At 43.6% G+C, this 22,251-nt stretch overlaps 1 non-coding gene and 1 pseudogene across 1 annotated transcript; one reads left to right on the forward strand and one right to left on the reverse strand.

The window, feature by feature from the left end:
- Positions 1-22,251, forward strand: part of LOC120064743 — a 103,221-nt pseudogene that overhangs the window by 76,762 nt on the left and 4,208 nt on the right.
- Positions 15,767-15,839, reverse strand: trnaf-gaa. The gene has a single exon. It is a non-coding gene; the product is annotated as a tRNA-Phe (tRNA).

The following is a 22,251-nucleotide window of genomic DNA, read 5'->3' on the forward strand; positions in this document are numbered from 1 at the left end:
TGAACAGTCCAGCAGGCATCAGCTATGTAGCCAAGTGATCATAGGGTCCAGTGAACAGCAATAGATGAAACAGGGAAGTTGCTAGGTAGTCGTTACTACGCTAGCAAGCGGGAGACACGGCGTTCAAAAAAAAAGAAGTTAACTTCATCTAAGTGTAGCGTGGTTCGTTCTGCGTTGTGTACTTTTAATTAGGACGCCGCCACAACTGAAGGTCTGCTAGTTGAATTCTTGAATTATTTTTATTTGCCCTGCACACGAAGAGACAACACACATTATGTTAACCCTTGGCGCAGTCACAGCTCTCAGGCACCTTGCTAGCCGAAGGTCAGGCAAAAGAGAACCAAAAGGAAATAACAGGTGCTGCGTGCACACATTCGATGCACAACAGCACACCATACAATACCAGTAAAATTATACAGAACATAATTCGGACAAAATAAAAGACATACCTGCACACGAAGAGACAACACACATTATGTTAACCCTTGGCGCAGTCACAGCTCTCAGGCACCTGTGCGAGCACATGGACACTCACTCAAACACTGTCCCAAGTACTCACAAGTTACAATAGATACCCTAGTTAGCGAGCTTTGTGAAACTTGTTAACATAAATCTTTATATTATCCACATTGTAACAAACTTATGGTTGCAAAACAGTACATTCTGTAACATTATGACGGTTTTATATTGAACAATTTCGGAGCCAAGGACAACATACCTTGCTAGCCGAAGGTCAGGCAAAAGAGAACAATAAGGGACTATGGAAATACAGATAACCCGCGATGGGCCAAACCAAAATATACAAAACTTTTACAATCACATGATATGAAAAAGTGTTTGTACACCAAATAAAAACATTAGCTATGCAGCTGTAATTAAATAAAAAAATACACTGAATTATTATTATTATTATCAAATTATTAACATCCCCTCTTGACCTGGACTATTTGAATTGGTCCTTGTGTGCAACTTGGTGCATAATCTAGGGGAACAACATCACACTGCTACATAAGGATGTAGAGTGAGTTTCCTGTAAACAGTATATGTTATATTCCTTTTCTTTTAGCCATGTAAAGACGGATCTTCTTTTTTTAATAATCTGCTAAACCGGCTATACTTATTTCACCCCTTACCATAACTAGATACTATTCTCAGTCTAAAATGACCATAATTAGTGCTTGTAAAGTTACTGCCATCAGAGGTATTATGACGGTCAAAATTAGAGCTTTCAAATGTCTGATATTTAGAATTCAAGAAATAGGTTCTAGTAATATTTGTTTTATTCCCTTGCCTGTTTGCCTGTGAGCCAATGCCACAGATGTTAGAAAATTGAGACAAGATATTATGTGTGTAGTAAATCTGAGTAGGTTGATGTGTATGATATTGGATGTGATTTAGTGAGTGTGTGTACAATGTCTGTATAAGAGTAAGACTGTAATGTGTGATGTACAACTAGATAATAACTCCGCCAACTTGCATGGTTGAGTGTCTATGTGTGTAACATGTAGTGCGAATAGCCTTAATATTCATGTTGATAATTGTCATCCATATCGTATCACTGTCATAGTTGCATCATAATTACCTTTAACATAATTGAAAAACACATCCCAGCATTTCCATAGCAATTGATGTTTCGCATGATCATGAAAGAGATCTTGCATTACTCTAGAGACGGCTTCACTACAGTACAAATGTACAATCCGTACAATATGTTATTATTCCCCAATGCCCCTATTCTGATATCTTCCCCTTGCTTGTTGTAAACATATATAAACTTGTAGACAAATACATAAAAAAGATAGACATACAATAAATATATTACATTGTAAAACAGTTCTCGACAATAGAGAGGGAGAGAAGAGAAAAGAGAGAAAGAGAGAGTGAGAGAAGAGAGCGAGATCAGGTGTGTGTGTGTGTGTGTGTGTGTGTGTGTGTGTGTGTGTGTGTGTGTGTGTGTGTGTGTGTGTGTGTGTGTGTGTGTGTGTGTGTGTGTGTGTATATAAGTCCGTATGTGTAAGCGAGCATGTAATTGAGTACGTGTGTGTTCATATCCACTTCATAGAGTTCAGATATTTTTACAGTTCCCATACTTTCTTTTTTTCGTAACCTGAAGTCCCTGTAGAATTTAGTACAGCCATGGTGTTATGGAGCTGTCTCGGAATAGCTGTCCATCATAAAGAGTTTGTCCACAATGAGAAAGGCACGCTTACCCTTCTCCCTTTGTTGCATTTGTATCAGATACAGTCTCTTACGACGTTCGTTTATCTCCCTTGGAAATTAGTCATTGAGACTGAATTTGGTCCCTTTTTAAGCTCCCTTCCCCTGCTTTTGATCAGCTCCTTTTGTTGGTAGTGTTCAAATTTTCCGATGATCGGTCGGGGACCCTTGATCTTATCGCTCCGAGCTCCAAGTCTGTGTACTCGGTGGAAAGCCTTCTTCTTTACAGTCTCTATAGGAAGTCTCTGATTCTCTGATCGCGCCCTCTGGATTATTGGATGCGTCCTCAGGAATCCCAGAAAAAAAATTCACGCATGCTACGACTTTGTATGTCTAGTAGCGACTCCTTCATCACCCTGTTTTCCCTGAGTAGACAATCCATGTTGGAATTGTGGATTTTTACCTTGGCTGTGAGTGCCTTGTTTTGTCCTTGGAGCGTGAGAATTTCACAACAACTTAATGTGTTATCACTCTGCTCCATTTAATAGCACAACCAAATGACCTGGATTTTATTTGAGATTAAATGAAAAGTGATCAAAGCACAAGTGATTGGGCGGCAGGTAGCCTAGTGGTTAGAGCGTTGGACTAGTAACCGAAAGGTTGTAAGATCGAATTGCCGAGCTGACAAGGTAAAAATCTGTCGTTCTGCCCCTGAACAAGGCAGTTATCCCACTGTCCTAGGCCGTCATTGAAAATTCGAATTTGTTCTTAACTGACTTGCCTAGTTAAATAAAGGTTAAATTAAAAAGGCTGTTCAAGCTGTGCTGCTGGAGATCCTGGTTTGAGTCCAGGCTCTGTTGCAGCTGGCTGTGACCGGGAGACCCATGGGGCTGTGCACAATTGTCCGGGTTAGGCAGGGGGATGTTCTTGTCCCATTGTGGGACAAGAATGCACACTGACACGGTCCCATTGTGGGGCACAATGCGCACTGACACGGTCGCCGGGTGTACGGTGTTTCCTCTGACACATTGGTGCGGCTGGCTTCTGGGTTAAGCAGGCATCGTGTCAAGAAGCAGTGCGGCTTGGCTGGGTTGTGTTTCAGAGGACGCATGGCTCTCGACCTTCGCCTCTCCCGAGTCCGTACGGGAGTTGCAGAGATTAAACAAGACTGTAACTACCAATTGGATACCACAAAAAAGGGGTGAAATAAAAATGTAGAAAAGATTCTGAGCAGATTATTATAGCGATTGTGAGGATCTCCACAGACCTGAGATTTTGAATAGCACGCATTCTATGATTACATAAGAAGACTTTTATAGTTACAGTAACCTCGAAATGTGCCCATGAATGTTTTACTTATTTCAAGGTTAAATAAATACTGTTACAGATGTATCTACTGATTGGATAGTTCCATCTGAGCTCCTATCATATTTTTGGGGGTTGAGTTGTCACGTTCGTTGACGGAAGAATCAGACCAAGGTGCAGCGTAGTAAGCGTACATCATTATATTTGATGAACACGAAAAAAACAATAAACTACAACCAAACGTGAAGCTACATGCAGTGCAGAACGCAACTACACACAAACAAGATCCCACAAACAAAAGGTGGGAAAAAAAAGGCTGCCTAAGTATGATTCCCAATCAGAGACAACGATAGACTGCTGCCTCTGATTGGGAACCATACCCGGCCAACAAAGAAATAGAAAAACTAGAATGCCCATCCTAATCACACCCCGACCTAACCAAATAGAGAAATAAAAAGGCTCTCTAAGGTCAGGGCGTGACATGAGTTGGAAACGTGAATCCAACATATCATTTTTTAACTTGTCGACAAGTTAATAGGCTATTCACTGTATTTCAAAAGTGATGTTCAATTGGTTGTCAATCTACTGCTTGGATAGTTTGATCTGTGCCACTGACTTTGTTGAGCTTTAATTCCAGTTTGTCTGCACTTTAATAATTGATATGTTGAATTCAAATCTCCTTCTCAACCACAATGCACTTTAAATCTACTTTGATTTGATTTAGTCATATTCTATAACTTAGATTTTTGGTTGAGATGGAGATGTAAATTATTAATTTATAGATTATATTTGGATGTAAGTGTGTGTGTGTGTGTGTGTGTGTGTTTTTGTATATGAATGGGAATGTGAGGGATGGTGAATATGAATATGTGTAGGAGGGTCGGAGAGAATGGGTTTGTGGATGCATAGGGTATATGTCGGGCGGGAATGAATGAGAATGGATGAGTAAATCGAAAGATTGATGGTGTAAGTGTGTCTGAGAGGTAGGGAGAGTGGGGAAAGATGGGAGGTTGGGACACAAGCACAGACACACGCATACACACACACGATAACATACACACTATACACACACGTACACATGGATTTTGTGTTGTAGATATGTTGTAGTAGAGTAGTGGCCTGATGGAACACAATGTGTTGTGAACTCTGTTGTAAATATAATGTAATGTTTATAATTGTATATAACTACTTAATTTTGAGTAGCTGCTGCCTTGGCATATTGTTCTTGAACACTTAAAGAGATTGTCGGCAGATGTGGTTTCCCTGCAAGAGTTACAGTGCATTTCAAAAAAGGAGAAATGTAATATTTAAAGTGAAGCTGATTTGAAGAGGCCTATGTTGCCACCTACTGTGATAACAGCATAGGTGTAGGCATCCTGATAAATAAGAATACACCCTTTTCCCTTATATCCCAGCACACGGACCAAGAAGGCCGTTTTCTAATGTTGAACTGTACCTTACATTCTGAAAAATACACATTAATTTCATTGTATATCCCACCAGAGGCAAATCTGTTGTTTTTAGATAGAATTCAAGCTATATTATGACAAATCCAGACAGGAACTATTCAATGCTACATAGGACTAAATAGCATCATTAATGATATGTATGTCACGACTCCCGCCGAGGGTGGCTCCCCTGCCTGTTCGGGCGGCGCTCGGCGGTCGTCGTCACCGGCCTACTACCCACCACCGATCCTTTTTTCCCTTGTCTGTTGGTTTAGTCTTATTAGTTGCACCTGTGTCTTTTGTGTTTCTTGATTTCTGGTCTATGTAAGCCTGTTAGGCCCGCTGGGGTTTGTGCGGGATTATTTTGTGTTCACTGTCGGTGTTGGATGTATTTTCTCTCCGGATCGTTTTGCCCTGTGTGTTTGGGCGGGTCAGTGTTGCTGCGCCCTGTGTTTGGCGTAACTGTTGTTTTTGACGGAGAGAATAAATCGTCTATTATTGAACCCTCTGCTCTCTGCGCCTGACTCCTACCTTCCACACCTAGTAACTTGTGACAGAATCCTGCACCCATCTATGGAGTCAGCAGGAGCAGCCACACATCCTCTCCCATCGATGGAGGAAAGGGTCCTCCATCACACAACCATTCTCCACCGGATTGGTTCGGCTATGGACCAGATGATGGAGAGGATGGACCGATGGGAGAGGAGTGGTCTTCCTACCTCACTGCTGAAGGGGGGTCCGGCGCGTTTGCGCTGGCCAGCAGAGGCGGGCAGAGCTTTCAGTCGTCTGAAGGAGCTGTTCACCGACGCACCCGTGCTGGCGCATCCGGACCCCTCTTTGGCGTTAATAGTGGAGGTGGACGCGTCCAAGGCTGGGGTGGGAGCCGTGCTAACACAGCGCTCGGGCATGCCACCAAAGCTCCGCCCTTGCGCTTTTTTTCCGAAGAAGCTCGTTTCGGCGGAGCGGAACTATGACGTGGGGGACCGGGAGTTGTTAGCTGTAGTCAAGGCCCTGAAAGTGTGGAGACATTGGCTTGAGGGGTCTAAGCACCCTTTCCTCATCTGGACTGACCATCGTAATCTCGAGTATATCCGGGCAGCGAGGAGATTGAATCCGCGTCAGGCTAGGTGGGCCATGTTCTTTACCCGCTTTCGTTTCACGATTTCATATCGGCCAGGCTCCCAAAATACGAAGGCCGACACGCTGTCCCGCCTCTATGATACCGAGGAGCGGTCCATCGAGCCGACTCCCATCCTTCCAGCTTCATGTCTGATGGCACCGGTGGTATGGGAGATGGACACAGAGATCGAGCGCGCGTCACGGCTGGAACCTGCACCCCCTCAGTGTCCAGCAGGGGTTCAGTACGTGCCGCGTAGTGTCCGTGATAGGTTGATTCAATGGGCCCATACACTACCCTCCTCGGGTCATCCTGGCATCGAGAGGACAGTGCTGAGTCTTAGTGGGAGGTACTGGTGGCCCACGCTGGCGAAGGACGTGAGGTTTTATGTCTCCTCCTGCTCGGTGTGCGCTCTGAGCAAGGCTCCTCGACACCTGCCTAGAGGGAAGTTACAGCCCCTCCCCGTTCCGCAACGGCCGTGGTCGCACTTGTCGGTGGACTTTCTCACCGACCTTCCCCCGTCTCAGGGAAGTACTACGATCCTGGTCGTTGTGGATCGGATTTCGAAGTCCTGCCGTCTCATCCCGTTGCCCGGTCTCCCTACGGCCCTGCAGACTAAGGAGGCTCTGTTTACCCATGTCTTCCGGCACTACGGGGTGCCTGAGGACATCGTTTCTGATCGGGGTCCCCAGTTCACGTCCAGAGTTTGGAGGGCGTTCATGGAACGGCTGGGGGTCTCGGTCAGCCTGACCTCGGGTTTCCACCCCGAGAGTAATGGGCAGGTGGAGAGAGTAAACCAGGATGTGGGTAGGTTTCTGCGGTCGTATTGCCAGGACCGGCCTGGTGAGTGGGCGAGGTACGTCCCATGGGCAGAGCTCGCTCAGAACTCCCTTCGCCACTCCTCTACTAACATGTCTCCCTTCCAGTGCGTGTTGGGCTACCAGCCGGTCCTGGCGCCGTGGCATCAGAGCCAGACCGAGGCTCCTGCGGTGGAGGAATGGGTGCAGCACTCGAAGGACACCTGGAGAGCCGTCCAGGAATCTTTAAGACAGGCTAGTGGACGGCAGAAGAAGAGCGCTGACCAGCACCGCAGTGAGGCCCCCGTGTTCGCACCGGGGGACCGGGTCTGGCTCTCGACCCAAAACCTGCCCCTCCGCCTGCCGGAAGCTGGGGCCGCAGTGTGTAGGGCCATTTAAAGTCCTGAGGAGGATAAACGAGGTGTGTTATAGGTTACAGCTTCCTACTTATTATCGCATTAACCCTTGTTTCATGTGTCTCTCCTCAGGCCGATGGTGGCTGGTACCCTGCAAGAAGGTGAGGTGCCTGAGGTCCCTCCGCCCCCTCTGGACATCGAGGGGTCCCCGGCGTACACAGTACGTGCCATTCTGGACTCGAGACGCCGGGTGGGGGGCCTACAGTACCTCGTAGACTGGGAGGGGTACGGTCCGGAGGAGAGGTGCTGGGTACCGGTGGGGGACATTTTGGACCATTCACTTCTGAAGGACTTTCACCGCCTCCACCCGGATCGCCCGGCACCTCGCCCCCCGGGTCGCCCTCGAGGCCGGTGGCAGCGCGCTGCGGGAGCCGCAAGTCAGGGGGGGGGGGGGGTACTGTCACGACTCCCGCCGAGGGTGGCTCGCCTGCCTGTTCGGGCGGCGCTCGGCGGTCGTCGTCACCGGCCTACTAGCCGCCACCGATCCCTTTTTCCCTTGTCTGTTGGTTTAGTCTTATTAGTTGCACCTGTTTCTTTTGTGTTTCTTGATTTCTGGTCTATGTAAGCCTGTTAGGCCCGCTGGGGTTTTGTGCGGGATTATTTTGTGTTCACTGTCAGTGTTGGATGTATTTTCTCTCCGGATCGTTTTGCCCTGTGTGTTTGGGCGGGTCAGTGTTGCTGCGCCCTGTGTTTGGCGTAATTGTTTTTTTTGACGGAGAGAATAAATCGTCTATTATTGAACCTTCTGCTCTCTGCGTCTGACTCCTATCTCCCACACCTAGTAACTTGTGACAATGTAAGGGATAAACGCTGATGTTTTGTACATTACCTTGGAAATAATGGACGACACAGACACCTCGTCCCTTTGTGGAGTTCATTTTTCCAAGGTAATGTACAGAACGGAGGTGTTTATCCCACTTATACCACAGTTGCCAAAGAAAACAATATACACATTTACCGGCAGAAAAATATCTTTGATATATTCCTTTTTATAAGCAAATGAATAGTTTTTTGGTTGCTAGAATCAGTGGTTTGTTCAATTAGTTAGATATTTATGGACGCGACCCAGTCATTTGTCCTTTTTGTTCTGTTGCCATGCTCGCTGGCAACGTTCTTATCCCTTGCTTGCAGTCACAACCTCTGCAACCAGAATAACAGCAAAGTAACTGTTTTCTATTGACATTCATTTGGATACATCCATAACAATAGGCTGATAATGCCCAATTTTGCCTAGCATAGCTAGAAAGGTTTGCCTTCTCATAGGACACTCGTCAACACTGACTGTTAATTTTGAGGAGATCGCATTGCATATCAAACACTAGGCTAGGAGCTAGCTAAATAGTTTGATGATAACAAACCTAACAACATGACAACCGAATTCAAAAATATCAGTTGCTGAAAACAGCTGGTCAAACTAGAACCATGTAGGAGGATTTCAGAGCTTTAGTGGCAGATGGGACCGGAAAAATTGATCATCACTCACCACGTTAGGTCATCAGACGCTCAAAAAAAATATGTCTCTGCAGGGCGGCGCACGATTGGCCCAGGGTCGTCCGGGTTAGGGTTTGGCCAGGGTAGGCCGTCATTGGAATTAAGAATTTGTTCTTAACTGACTTGCCTAGTTAAATAAAAAAATATTTTAGACAACAATGCTAGCTAGCTTGCTAGCTAAGTTTTTTCCTCGTTAGACCTGTGTTTACAATGTATCCAATTTCAGTTTGTTTAGTTGTTGGTTTAGCATTCTGTAACTTTGTATCAAGTGCAGTCTGTATGTGTAGGCCCATATTGCTTCATGATTGCAAGGTGTTCCAATATCTTCCCAACTGTCCCGATATCTTTTCCATCTGTCCGTTATCTGTTTTTATACCATGGAATTGTTGAATAGTTGTTTCTGATTGGCTTGAAGGGTATTCTAGAGCATGCATTATTTCTCTATAATACACAGTATATTTGCACGTAGAATTCATTCTTACATGTTCTATGTTTGAGCAAAAGTCGAATTGAAAACATTATTGTCATTGTTGAATTAAATTTTCATAATGGCAAGCTTGAACTGATGGTTTGGTTAGCTAAACTAGCAAGTTTGTTTGTTTGGTTACCACAGCAACTACAGTAGCTATCTAGGAAACTTGCTAACTACTGCAGTGGATGTTGAACACATTTCTAACAGCAAATTAACACATTTATACCGGTAATTGTGTTAAATTATTTCCATGGTATAAAAGGGAAAATCATCTCGTGGCCCTACGCGTTCTCTGGAAAAGAATGCAACGGTAGCCATCTTTGAACACACCTTCCACGTCGTTCATTATTTTCCATAAAATGCATGGACCCTCGCTGATTATCCCTTACTTAATGTCCATTCTAGAATGTCCTTCTAGCAAATAAGAAACGAGTATTCAACAATGTGGTGGTATAAATTATTGATAAAGTAACGTTATGGTTACATTTCATGTGCTCTGTTAAACCTACCCTTTTGAATGACTTTGATAGCAACGGTAAATCTATTTCGTTTTTAAGTGGAGCTCTCTCAAAAATGATTCTCACGATAGCACATTGGTAATAGTCAGTGACAAATATCAAAGCAAAGCAGGGCTTGGTTAAACCCTGGATGGGGATAGCTGTGGCTATAGATCAACTCTGTAGTAGGATGTGCTGTCCAGCCTATTGTTTTTTTCTGATAGTGGATGTAATGATGAAGATCTGATTTTGTTTCAAAGGTACAAATTCAACATATTTTATACAAGGTTAGTCTAAGTTTAACATTTGTTATCATGATGACATAATCCTGTGTTTGAAATGTCACCATCAAAACAACAGTTTATGTTGAGGACTTTTTGCAAATCCAGTCTATTTTACACAGATTCCACGTTACAATACCTTGGCAAATTGCATTGAAAACGTTAATTCAACCAGTTTGTGCCCTGTGGGTAGGCTCTAGTTTGAAAGTAAAGAGGTGGAATGTCTAGAATATGGGATAGGAGACATATCACAGAGGTTTTGTGTGCATGGCTGTGTGTGCCTATCTCTTCCTCTCTCTCCTGTCTAGGAACCATTTGACCTCCAGAAACCAAATAAAATAAAATGTATTTATATAGCCCTTCTTACATCAGCTGATATCTCCAAATGCTGTACAGAAACCCAGCCTAAAACCCCAAACAGCAAGCAATGTAGGTGTAGAAGCACGGTGGCTAGGAAAAACTCCCTAGAAAGGTCAAAACCTAGGAAGAAACCTAGAGAGGAACCAGGCTATGAGGGGTGGCCAGTCCTCTTCTGGCTGTGCCGGGTGGAGATTATAACAGAACATGGCCAAGATGTTCAAATGTTCATAAATTACCAGCATGGTCAAATAATAATAATCACAGTAGTTGTCGAGGGTGCAGCAAGTCAGCACCTCAGGAGTAAATGTCAGTTGGCTTTTCATAGCCGATCATTAAGAGTATCTCTACCGCTCCTGCAGTCTCTAGAGAGTTGAAAACAGCAGGTCTGGGACAGGTAACACGTCCGGTGAACAGGTCAGGGTTCCATAGCCGCAGGCAGAACAGTTGAAACTGGAGCAGCAGCACGGCCAGGTGGACTGGGGACAGCAAGGAGTCATCATACCAGGTAGTCCTGAGGCATGGTCCTAGGGCTCAGGTCCTCCGAGAGAGAGAAAGAAAGAGAGAAAGAGAGGATTAGAGAGAGCATACTTAAATTCACACAGGACACCGGATAAGACAGGAGAAGTACTCCAGATATAACAGACTGATCCTAGCCCCCCGACACATAAACTACTGCAGCATAAATACTGGAGGCTGAGACAGGAGGGGTCAGGAGACACTGTGGCACCATCCGATGATACCCCCGGACAGGGCCAAACAGGAAGGATATAACCCCACCCACTTTGCCAAAGCACAGCCCCCACACCACTAGAGGGATATCTTCAACCACCAACTTACCATCCTGAGACAAGGCCGAGTATAGCCCACAAAGATCTCCGCCACGGCACAACCCAAGGGGGGCCGCCAACCCAGACAGGAAGATCACGTCAGTGACTCAACCCACTCCAACAGTGAACCATTAGTTGCCTCTTAGCTCAGCAAACCCTTTTAGGCGACAGCCATCCTGTTTCCTCTCCTACTCAAGTACAAGGGTGGTTTACAGCACATGGGTTGTTTAGCCTCTCTAGTAGAATAGGGTCTACGCAAGTTCATTCTACCAGATCTATGATAGAGGAAGTGTATTAAGATATAGAGGGGGTTTATGAGGAAGTGGGCCTATTTGGGGCTTCTGCTGAAGGAAATGAGAGGTTCATCCGGTCCCCCTACCCGCTTCGCTGGCTCAGCCACTCAGACCATTGTGTGACATTTAAATCTACTAGACTAGACATCTCTAGACTGACATTTAACAAATGGCTCTGTGGGCATGCAAATACAGGGAGATTCTGAGAGTACATGATTCAACAGAAGACAGTATCTCTGATCAATCCTCCACAGAGCAATTCAAAGGGTATACAGTAAGGGCAGGTCAGGCCAGCTGTGTGTGAGCTATTATCCTTGCTTACCAGGCTTATTATAAGACACACAGGACAGACTAGAAAAGCCATTTCTACTGTTAGTGCTGTGTGACTGTGGATAAGTGCACTGCTTCAGTGACACTGAATTTACATCTGTGCTGATGAGGCCTCATCTACCCCTTCTATCTCAGCCCTTTCACATTCAAACCATCATAGCATTAGTTTATCCCCTCTTCCTGCCCACAGCAGGCTGCTGGCATTACTAGTTGTTCTGATGATGGTGGTAGGAGTTAAACACTGGAGTTGTACAGTACAGTCTAGCTACTGTAAACACCACCTCTATAGGAGGAGTTATTGGCCAAACAAATGTTACATAAAGTGCTTTGGGAATCTAAACACCTGTGGATAAAGGACCCCCAGCTGAGTCATCATGCTACTGTACCTCTCCTAGAACTGAAATCTAACAGGTCTTCACATCATCAACGGGGCCCTTCAATAGTCCAGTATAATACGTAGGGCATGTACACTAACAATCAATTCAAGAGAATGTCTGTGTGTGAGAAACAGAAGACCAGTACTTTATCCTTCCAGCACAAACAAACCCTACCCAAATCAAATTGTATTAGTCACATACACATGGTTATGTGTAAGTAACCAAACCCTACCCTGCAATAAAGATTAAACAGACAGATATGACTGGTCAGTATTTGTGTTTGTGCCTTGGGAAATCACTCAATAACCAGGAGGGATGCAGGATCTGGTCTTAAATGCCCAGTGCAGTCAAAATCATGTTTTACCTGTGTTTTATTTCATATTGTTGTTTCTATGTCAAACAGTTTTATTATATTTCAGTCTTCTGTGATGTATATAAAGTGTAATATTGGGATGAAATATAAAAATGTAATATATCTGACATGGTACAGGAGTCTTCTTTTTTTAAAGCCCATAACCATGTGTGTGAGATGTATACTTTTGTTTCAAAGTAGATTTGTTTAAGACTACCAATAATCCCTCTGTGTGACCCTGATTTAGCCAACTGCAGTAAAAGGTTAAAACATGTGATCAGTGTTATTTCCTGATAGTTGCTGGTTGAAAATACAATATACACAGGAACTTCTAATCAGCATGTTTGCATGGATAGGAGTTTCAGCTTTCCATAGTGACATCACCGTGTGGTAAATTGGTTAATAAACCAATAACAAATAGATTCCAAACCTCTCTGTTTTCACTTTCCCCCTCCCCAATCAGACCACTCCCAGACAGTCCTAACAAAATTATTGCTTGAGAATTATGTTTTTTGCTAAAAAGCTATTTTTATAATGGCAATCTATTACAGCAAGGTACTTAATTGTTACCTAGAAATTATTTGATATTGAAATAAAAACGGCTGCATTGGGCCTTTAAGAAACAGGAACAACAGCAGCTAAAAGAGTAACAGTTTTAAACACATCCTGACCGTGATCGTGGAGATCAACATTGCCACTGCCAGCAGGTGCTCTCAGGTCAGAGGTCATAGGTGAGAGGGTAAGGAGCTTACATGCTTAGAACCGCATGTACTGTACACATACTGAGAGGAATAGCAGTCGGTTTGAAACTTGGAATGAAAAAGTCTGGACAGTGAAAAAATGGTGTGTTACGTGTTGGGGGAAGATGCCAACTTGAGACTTTCGCAACCGTGGTGTTGGACAGTGGTGGAGACTGTTACATTAGCCAGAGTGAGTGATTTTAAAGTAGAGCAACCAATCATCACAGTCCACACACATCATATGATCTAGCCTGCATCTAACTATGCCCACAAGCGCATTCACAGACATGTCTCACACACACACACACACACACACACACACACACACACACACACACACACACACACACACACACACACACACACACACACACACACACACACACACACACACACACACACACACACACACACACACACACACACACACACACACACACACACACACACACAAGCTACAGTATTTTCCTGGAAGAGCAGCACGTGTACATCCATACTGACACACTGACATAGACACAGCTATCTTTCTTCAGTATGTGTGTCTGTCTGATGTGTATGGTGCTACCCCCTTCATCTCTGTCACTAAAGAGACGGTATAGAGAGAGTGCTTTAGGCCTGCGCACGTGGCTGACTAACTGCTGGCAGCTCTTTGAGGACTTTATGGTTTTAACACCAACATATGCAGGGCAAAGGGGTCATGCAAATGTACTTAAGACTTTGGAAATGACCGACAAAGGTTGGGAGGACAAAACTAAACTAATTAAAGTTAAACAAATAAACAGGCCCAACCCACTGGGCACACACTGGTTGAATCAATGTTGTTTCCACTTCATTTAAATTAAATGACATTGAACCAATGTGGAATAGACATCTGTACCCAGTGGGAAAGCACTTTGTGTTGTTTAGTGGTTAACTTATTCACAGAAAGATTTTTTGCATGATCTGTGTGTGTGTGTGTGTGTGTGTGTGTGTGTGTGTGTGTGTGTGTGTGTGTGTGTGTGTGTGTGTGTGTGTGTGTGTGTGTGTGTGTGTGTGTGTGTGTGTGTGTGTGTGTGTGTGTGTGTGTAAGAGAGAGCGACAGACAGAATATCAGAGGTAGGTGGACATACCGGTAGACACAATGGAGAGATGATCCAAAGTGATTTAGCTAAATCTCACAATAAGCCAGACTGAGTGAATGCCCAAAACTCACACACTGACAGACACTAGCACATTAACCCTCTCTAAAACAATGAGAAGGTATAGAGGGTATAATCAAACCATGAAAGGCAAATATTTACGCAGGCCTACACCCAAATGTGGCACAAGAGATGGACAAAAAATAAGGTAATCTAATATCCACTCATATTGCTCTGCTCCCACAAATAATTGTTCATGAAGATGTTCAACCAACACTGTCAGCTACAATCATCAACACAACCACACTCAGAACGACACTCTCCCACAGTAGACTACACACACTACAGTATACTGCACTGAGGACAACATGAAAGCCAATAAAGTGTGAGAAGTGGAAGAGACAGTGTGTATATGTGTGTGTGTGTGTGTGTGTGTGCGTGTGTGCGTGTGTGTGTTTGCATGCGTTATGAGAAACCGCCAACCTACAATCGTAAATTATTCATAAGTTAACCTGTTGTAAGTAGGCGTAATATGAGTGTCTTCAAACGTGTGCATAATATAAAGTCAGTTTGCTGTATTTGACGGGGGTGCATATCGTACACTCAGAGTTGAATCTCAGGGGAGAGGTCTGTGGAAGATATTGCAACTGGGCTGGGTTGTCCATTCATAACCTATTATAAATACTTTTTTTGTCACTGGAATGTTCCTGCCCATGTTACAATGGTGCTTCAAATGGCCATGCAAATAAAACCCATATTAAACTGTCTTCATCTGGGTTTAGTAATAAGAACCCAAGAGAAAAGGGGTCAAGCTACTTTACTTTGTTCTGTTAGTTCCAAACTGCTGTAATCTGTTTAACTCCAACCTCCTTGGATCTATTTTGTCGTAATAAAACAATGTTTTAGTGTATTTGTGAGTACCGTCTGCTCTGTTGTATTGTAAAGCATGAATATCAGACAGCTGAACCCTCCTGTGAGTAGGGAGATGGAATGGTCTGTCTGGTATTACACAGGCCACAGTCAAAGAGCACCCTGAGTGGAAACTCAGTAAATTAATAGGTCAACATCGCCCCCTGCTGAAATCCTGTAACATCATTATTGAAGCTGCTTTATTGACAGTAGCCTACAGAAATTACAAGCGTATTTTTGCTGGATTCATTACATGATAGAATGGCAACGTTATTACATCATGGATTCAGGTACCAGGGTTGATCGAAAGTCTTACCAAATTAGCACCATTAGTTTACAATAACTTTTATTCTTTAAGAAGGGCTAAATTAAAAACATGCTCAAAAACATATACCGAGGTGCACACAGCGCACCTGTCGCGGTTTCCGAGTAATAAGGAAAATTAAGAAAGCAAGGCAAAAAAGGAAATTCCTACCAGCTGCCGAAACCCGGGATCGAACCAGGGACATTTAGATCTTCAGTCTAACGCTCTCCCAACTGAGCTATTTCGGCGCTCTTAATATGTAGTCCGTTGTGCATATTTGACTGTACAACATGTGAAACGAAGACTGCAGTGGAATGGCCACAGGGTGCTGCTCAAACTCCAACAAAAACATGGTTGTTCAGGGCAAGGAAGGACACTAGTATATAATACAACTGCTATCGGCTTGGCAACGGTGAATCTAGGACATTTCTGCCGTGCGCTAAAACGCTACCAAGATTTGCCATTCCTAGCCAACCAGAGACGGCACCGATAGCAAGAAACGACCACCAAGAATTGTCCAATGACAGCAGAGCTGTGTAATTGGCCAATGGAGATAGAGCGAAGGCGGAACCTAGAAGAGGAGCGTTTCTTACGTAATTCGTCACTCATCTCTCTCTCCCATGAAAAATAATTTATCAGGAAAGTTTTAAAACGAAAGTATTTTTAGCACACTGTTGTAGGTGTCTTGCAGGTCGTTGCACTCATGTTTGTAGTGTAAAGAAGAGAGAAACAAATCAACACGGTAAAATCCTGCAGAATGATCTACATTTACATTTTAGTCATTTAGCAGACACTCTTATCCAGAACACCTTACAGTTAGTGCAATAGTCTTAAGATAGCTAGGTGGGACAACCACATATCACAGTCATAGTAAGTACATTTTTCCTCAATAAAGTAGCTATCAGCAAAGTCAGAGCTAGAAAGGGAGTAAAAATCTAGTGGTGCATATTTTATAATGGAAGAAATAATCTGCAGATGCTCACAGCTCCACACATCCATGCGTGTGTGATGTCAGTCAAAATGAATTGCAAGCCCAACCAGAGCCATGTATTTAGAGAGTTGGGCCAATACGGTTTCTGCATTATGATGCAGTTAAATGACACTTCAACGTTCTATGGCTGCAAACATTACATGGGGAATATAAAAACAATATTTACAGTGAGCATTGTGATGCATTTACATGACACTACGTAAGGGATAATCAACGAGGTGCTATGCGTTCTATGGAAAATAATGAACAACATGGAACAACACGCTACAGGAACTGACCTTCCATGGAGTTGCATTCTTTTCCAGAGAACACGCAGAGCCCGAAGTTGATGACCCCTTTTATACCATGGCTATAATTTAACACATTTGCCACTAGAAATGTGTTCATTTTTAGGTAGAAATGTGTTCAACATCCACTGAAGTAGATAGCAAGTTTACTAGATAGCTACAGTAGTTGCCTTGGTAATCAAACAAACAGACTTGCTAGTTTAGCTAACCAAACCATCAGTCCTAGCTTGCTATTGTGTAAATCGATTTCAACAATACCAATACTGTTTTCAATTTGACTTTTGCGTTCAAAAGTATCTCAAACAAAACATGCAAAAATGAACTATAGCCATTGAATTCTACCATGCAAATATGCCATGCATTATAGGGTAATAATGCATGCTCTAGAATGTATTATTTGTATTATAGAATGAATTATAAACTGGGTGATTCAAGCCCTGAATGCTGATTGGCTGACAGCCATGGTATATCAGACTATACCATGGGTATGACAAAACATTTATTTTTACTGCTCTAATTAAGTTGGTAACCAGTTTATAATACCAATAAGACACTTCGGGGGTTTGTGATGTATGGTCACATACACGTGTTTAGCAGATGTTATTGCGGGTGTAGCGGAATGCTTGTGCTTCTAGCTCCGACAGTGCAGTAATATCTAACAAGTAATATCTAGCAATTTCACAACATATACCCAATGCACGCAAATCTAAGTAAGGAATGGAATTAAGAATATATACATATATGGACGAGCGATGTCAGAGCGGCATGGACTAAGATACAGTAGAATAATATTGAATAAAGTATATACATATGAGATGAGTAACGCAAGATGTGTAAACATGATTAAAGTGACTAAGATACAGTAGAATAGTATAGAATACAGTATATACATACAGTTGAAGTCGGAAGTTTACATACACCTTAGCCAAATACATTTAAACTAAGTTTTTCACAATTCCTGACATTTAGTCCTAGTAAAAATTCCGTCTTAGGTCCGTTAGGATCACCACTTTATTTTAAGAATGTGAAATGTCAGAATAATAGTAGAGATAATTATTTATTTCAGCTTTTATTTCTTTCATCACATTCCCAGTGGGTCAGAAGTTTACATACACTCAATTAGTATTTGGTAGCATTGACTTTAAATTGTTTAACTTGGGTCAACCGTTTCTGGTAGCCTTCCACAAGCTTCCCACAATAAGTTGGGTGAATTCTGTCCCATTCCTCCTGACAGAGCTGGTGTAACTGAGTCAGGTTTGTAGGCCTCCTTGCTCGCACACACTTTTTCAGTTCTGCCCACACATTTTCTATTGGTTTGAGGTCAGGGCTTTGTGATGGTCACTCCAATACCTTGACTTTGTTGTCCTTAAGCCTTTTTGTAACAACTTTGGAAGTATGCTTGGTGTCATTGTCCATTTGGAAGACCCATTTGCGACCAAGCTTTAACTTCCTGACTGATGTCTTGAGATGTTGCTACAATATATCCACATACTTTTCTTTCCTCATGATGTCCTCTATTTTGTGAAGTGCACCAGTCCCTCCTGAAACAAAGCACCCCCGCAACATGATGCTGCCACCCCTCGTGCTTCACGGTTGGGATGGTGTTCTTCGGCTTGCAAGCCTCCCCCTTTTTCCACCAAACATAACGACGGTCATTATGGCCAAACAGTTCTATTTTTGTTTCATCAGACCAGAGGACATTTCTCCAAAAAGTACGATCTTTGTCCCCATGTGCAATTGGAAACCGTAGTCTAACTTTTTTATGGCAGTTTTGGAGCAGTGGCTTCTTCCTTGCTGAGCGGCCTTTCAGGTTATGTCGATATAGGACTTGTTTTACTGTGGATATTGTTACGGCTATCGTCATATTCTTCCTCCTCCTCGGACGAGGAGAGGCGAGACGGATCGGACCAATACACAGAGTGGTTAGTGTTCATAATGATTTATTAAAACGAAACTGAATACTGAATTACAAAACAAATAAACGAAGTGCATAAACCGATACAGTACCGTGTGGTGCAACAAACACAGACACGGAAACAAACACCCACAAAACACACGTGAAACCCAGGCTGCCTAAGTATGATTCTCAATCAGGGACAACGATTGACAGCTGTCTCTGATTGAGAATCATACCCGGCTGAACACAAACATCCCAACATAGAAAATCAAACATAGACAAACCCACCCAACTCACGCCCTGACCAACTAAATAAATACAAGAAAAAGGAAAACAGGTCAGGAACGTGACAGATATTGATACTTTTGTACCCGTTTCGTCCAGCATCTTCACAAGGTCCTTTGCTGTTGTTCTGGGATTGATTTGCACTTTTCGCACCAAAGTACGTTCATCTCTAGGAGACAGAACGCGTCTCCTTCCTGAGCGGTATGATGGCTGCGTGGTCCCATGGTGTTAATACTTGCGTACTATTGTTTGTACAGATGAACGTGGTACCTTCAGGTGTTTGGAAATTGCTCCCAAGGATGAACCAGACTTGATGTCAAGCAAAGAGGCACTGAGTTTGAAGGTAGGCCTTGAAATACATCCACAGGTACACCTCCAATTGACTCAAATGATGTCAATTAGCCTATCAGAAGCTTCTAAAGTCATGACATAATTTTCTGGAATTTTCCAAGCTGTTTAAAGGCACAGCCAAATTAGTGTATGTAAACTTCTGACCCACTGGAATTGTGATATAGTGAACTATAAGTGCAATAATCTGTCTGTAAACAATTGTTGGAAAAATTACTTGTGTCATACACAAAGTAGATGTCCTAACCAACTTGCCAAACTATAGTTTGTTAACAAGAATTTTGTGGAGTGGTTGAAAAACAAGTTTCAATGACTCCAACCTAAGTGTATGTAAACCTCCGACTTCAACTGTATGAGATGAGTAATGCAAGATATGTAAACATTATCAAAGTGACTATTGTTCCATTACTTAAAATGGCCAGTGATTCCTAGTCTATGTCTATAGAAAGCAGCCTCTAATGTGCTAGTGATGACTGTTTAACAGTCTGATGGCCTTGAGATAGAAGCTGTTTTTCAGTCTCTCGGTCCCAGCTTTGATGCACCGATACTGACCTCACCTTCTGGATGATAGAGGGTTTAAAACAACAATGAGTGTGGTCACATGCGCACAATAATGTGTTTATTGTGGATAGTCTTATTAATGTAATAGTTTGTTTAAAACCGAAAAAGTGATTTCTCTAATAATCCTGTTTACATTGACACATCAGAAATCAGACTACCTGATGACGCTGATAAATGCACAACATCGGCAATCAAAATGATGGTTCTACCATTTTTGGGAAGCATATTTGATTCTGAGTTCGGACATAAAGTTTGTATGTGAAAACTACTTCTAAGACACATACATTCAGTTGTTCTGAAAACACTTCACTCGCGCTAAAGAGGGAGGCTCACTCGGATGGTTCTAGCAAATATGCAGATCAAATACACCGCTGGAACGCTGATTAAGGTGATTACATGTCCTAATCATTTGAAAGATAGCTCAGAAAACCAGGTGTTTTAATTAATCGGCATATGCTTACTTCGATTTTGACCTTGAGCTGTTACCATGAATATTGCATAATCAGTTTAATATCAAATCATTAGAATGCATGTAAACATACCCAATGTTGTACAGAGCCATGTATTTAAAGAGTTGGGCCAATGCAGTTTCTGCATTATGGTGTATTTACTTAACACTTCAACATTCTATGGCAGCCATGCTACTGTAGCTCTCCATTAACAGTACATGGGGATTATTTAAAAAATACGGTAAAACTGAATGTCTATGAGCCTTGTGATGCATTTACATAACACTACAACATTTTATGGTAGCCATGTTATGTTCCTATTAACATTAAATGGGGATTATTTTAACAATGCTATGTAAATATTTTAAAAATGTTATGTAACTGAACGTCTTGTCTATACATTCAAAAAGTTGTCCTAACTCTCTATGGCTTTGATGTTGTTCAGTCCTGTTGTCACGTTCCTGACCTGTTTTCTGTTAGTTTTGTATGTGTTAGTTGGTCAGGACGTGAGTTTGGGTGGGCAGTCTATGTTTTGTGTTTCTATGTTGGTTTAAGGGTGACCTGATATGGCTCTCAATTAGAGGCAGGTGGTTTTCATTTCCTCTGATTGAGAGCCATATTAAGGTAGGTGTTTTCACATTGATTGTTGTGGGTGGTTGTCTCCTGTGTCTGTGTATGTTGCGCCACACGGGACTGTTTTCGGTTTGTTTGTTCGTTCGGTTTTTGTGTAGTCTGTTTTTCCTGTTCGTGCGTTCTTCGTGTTTCATGTAAGTTCTTACGTTCAGGTCAGTCTACGTCGTTTGTTGTTTTGTATCTATTCAAGTGTTCTTCCTGTTTTTTTCGGTTTTGTTTAATAAATATAATGTCAAGTTACAACGCTGCGTCTTGGTCGAATCACCACTCCTCCTTTTCGTATGAAGAGGAGGAGGAATCCCGTTACAGAACCACCCACCGAATCAGAACCAAGCAGCGTATGTTCGAGCAGTGGAATACACAGGACTACTGGACTTGGGAGGACGAGCTGGATGGAAAAGGACCTTGGGCACAGCCGGGAGAATATCGCCGTCCCAAAGCTGAGCTGGAGGCAGCGAAAGCAGAGAGGCGGCGATATGAGGAGGCAGCAAGGAGACGTGGCTGGAAGCCGGAGAATCAAGCTCAAGACCGGAGATATGAAGGTACGCGGCTAGCAAGGAAGCCCGAGAAGAAACCCCAAAAATTTCTTGGGGGGAGGCTAAGAGGTAGTGGGCCAAGGGCAGGTAGGAGACCTGCGCCCACTTCCCAGGCTAACCGTGGAGAGCGGGAGTACGGGCAGACACCATGTTACGCAGTAGAGCGCACGGTGTCTCCTGTACGTGTGCATAGCCCGGTGCGGGTTATTCCACCTCCCCGCACTGGTAGGGCTAGATTGAGCATTGAGCCAAGTGCCATGAAGCCGGCTCTACATATCTGGCCACCAGTACGTCTCCTTGGGCCGGCTTACATGGCACCAGCCTTACGCATGGTGTCCCCGGTTCGCCTACATAGCCCGGTGCGGGTTATTCCACCTCCCTGCACTGGTCGGGCGACGGGGAGCATTCAACCAGGTAAGGTTGGGCAGGCTCAATGCTCAAGGGAGCCAGTACGCCTGCACGGTCCGGTATTTCCGGCGCCACCTCCCCGCCCCAGCCCAGTACCACCAGTGCCTACTCCACGCACCAGGCTTCCAGTGCGTTTCCAGAGCCCTGTTCCTCCTCCACGCACTCTCCCTATGGTGCGTGTCTCCAGCCCAGTGCCTCCAGTTCCGGCACCACGCACCAGGCCTACAGTGCGCCTCATCCGGCCAGAGCCATCCGTCTCACCAGC

Source organism: Salvelinus namaycush, chromosome 20 (assembly GCF_016432855.1).
Source record: "Salvelinus namaycush isolate Seneca chromosome 20, SaNama_1.0, whole genome shotgun sequence".
In the NCBI taxonomy this organism is placed as follows: Eukaryota; Metazoa; Chordata; class Actinopteri; order Salmoniformes; family Salmonidae; genus Salvelinus; species Salvelinus namaycush.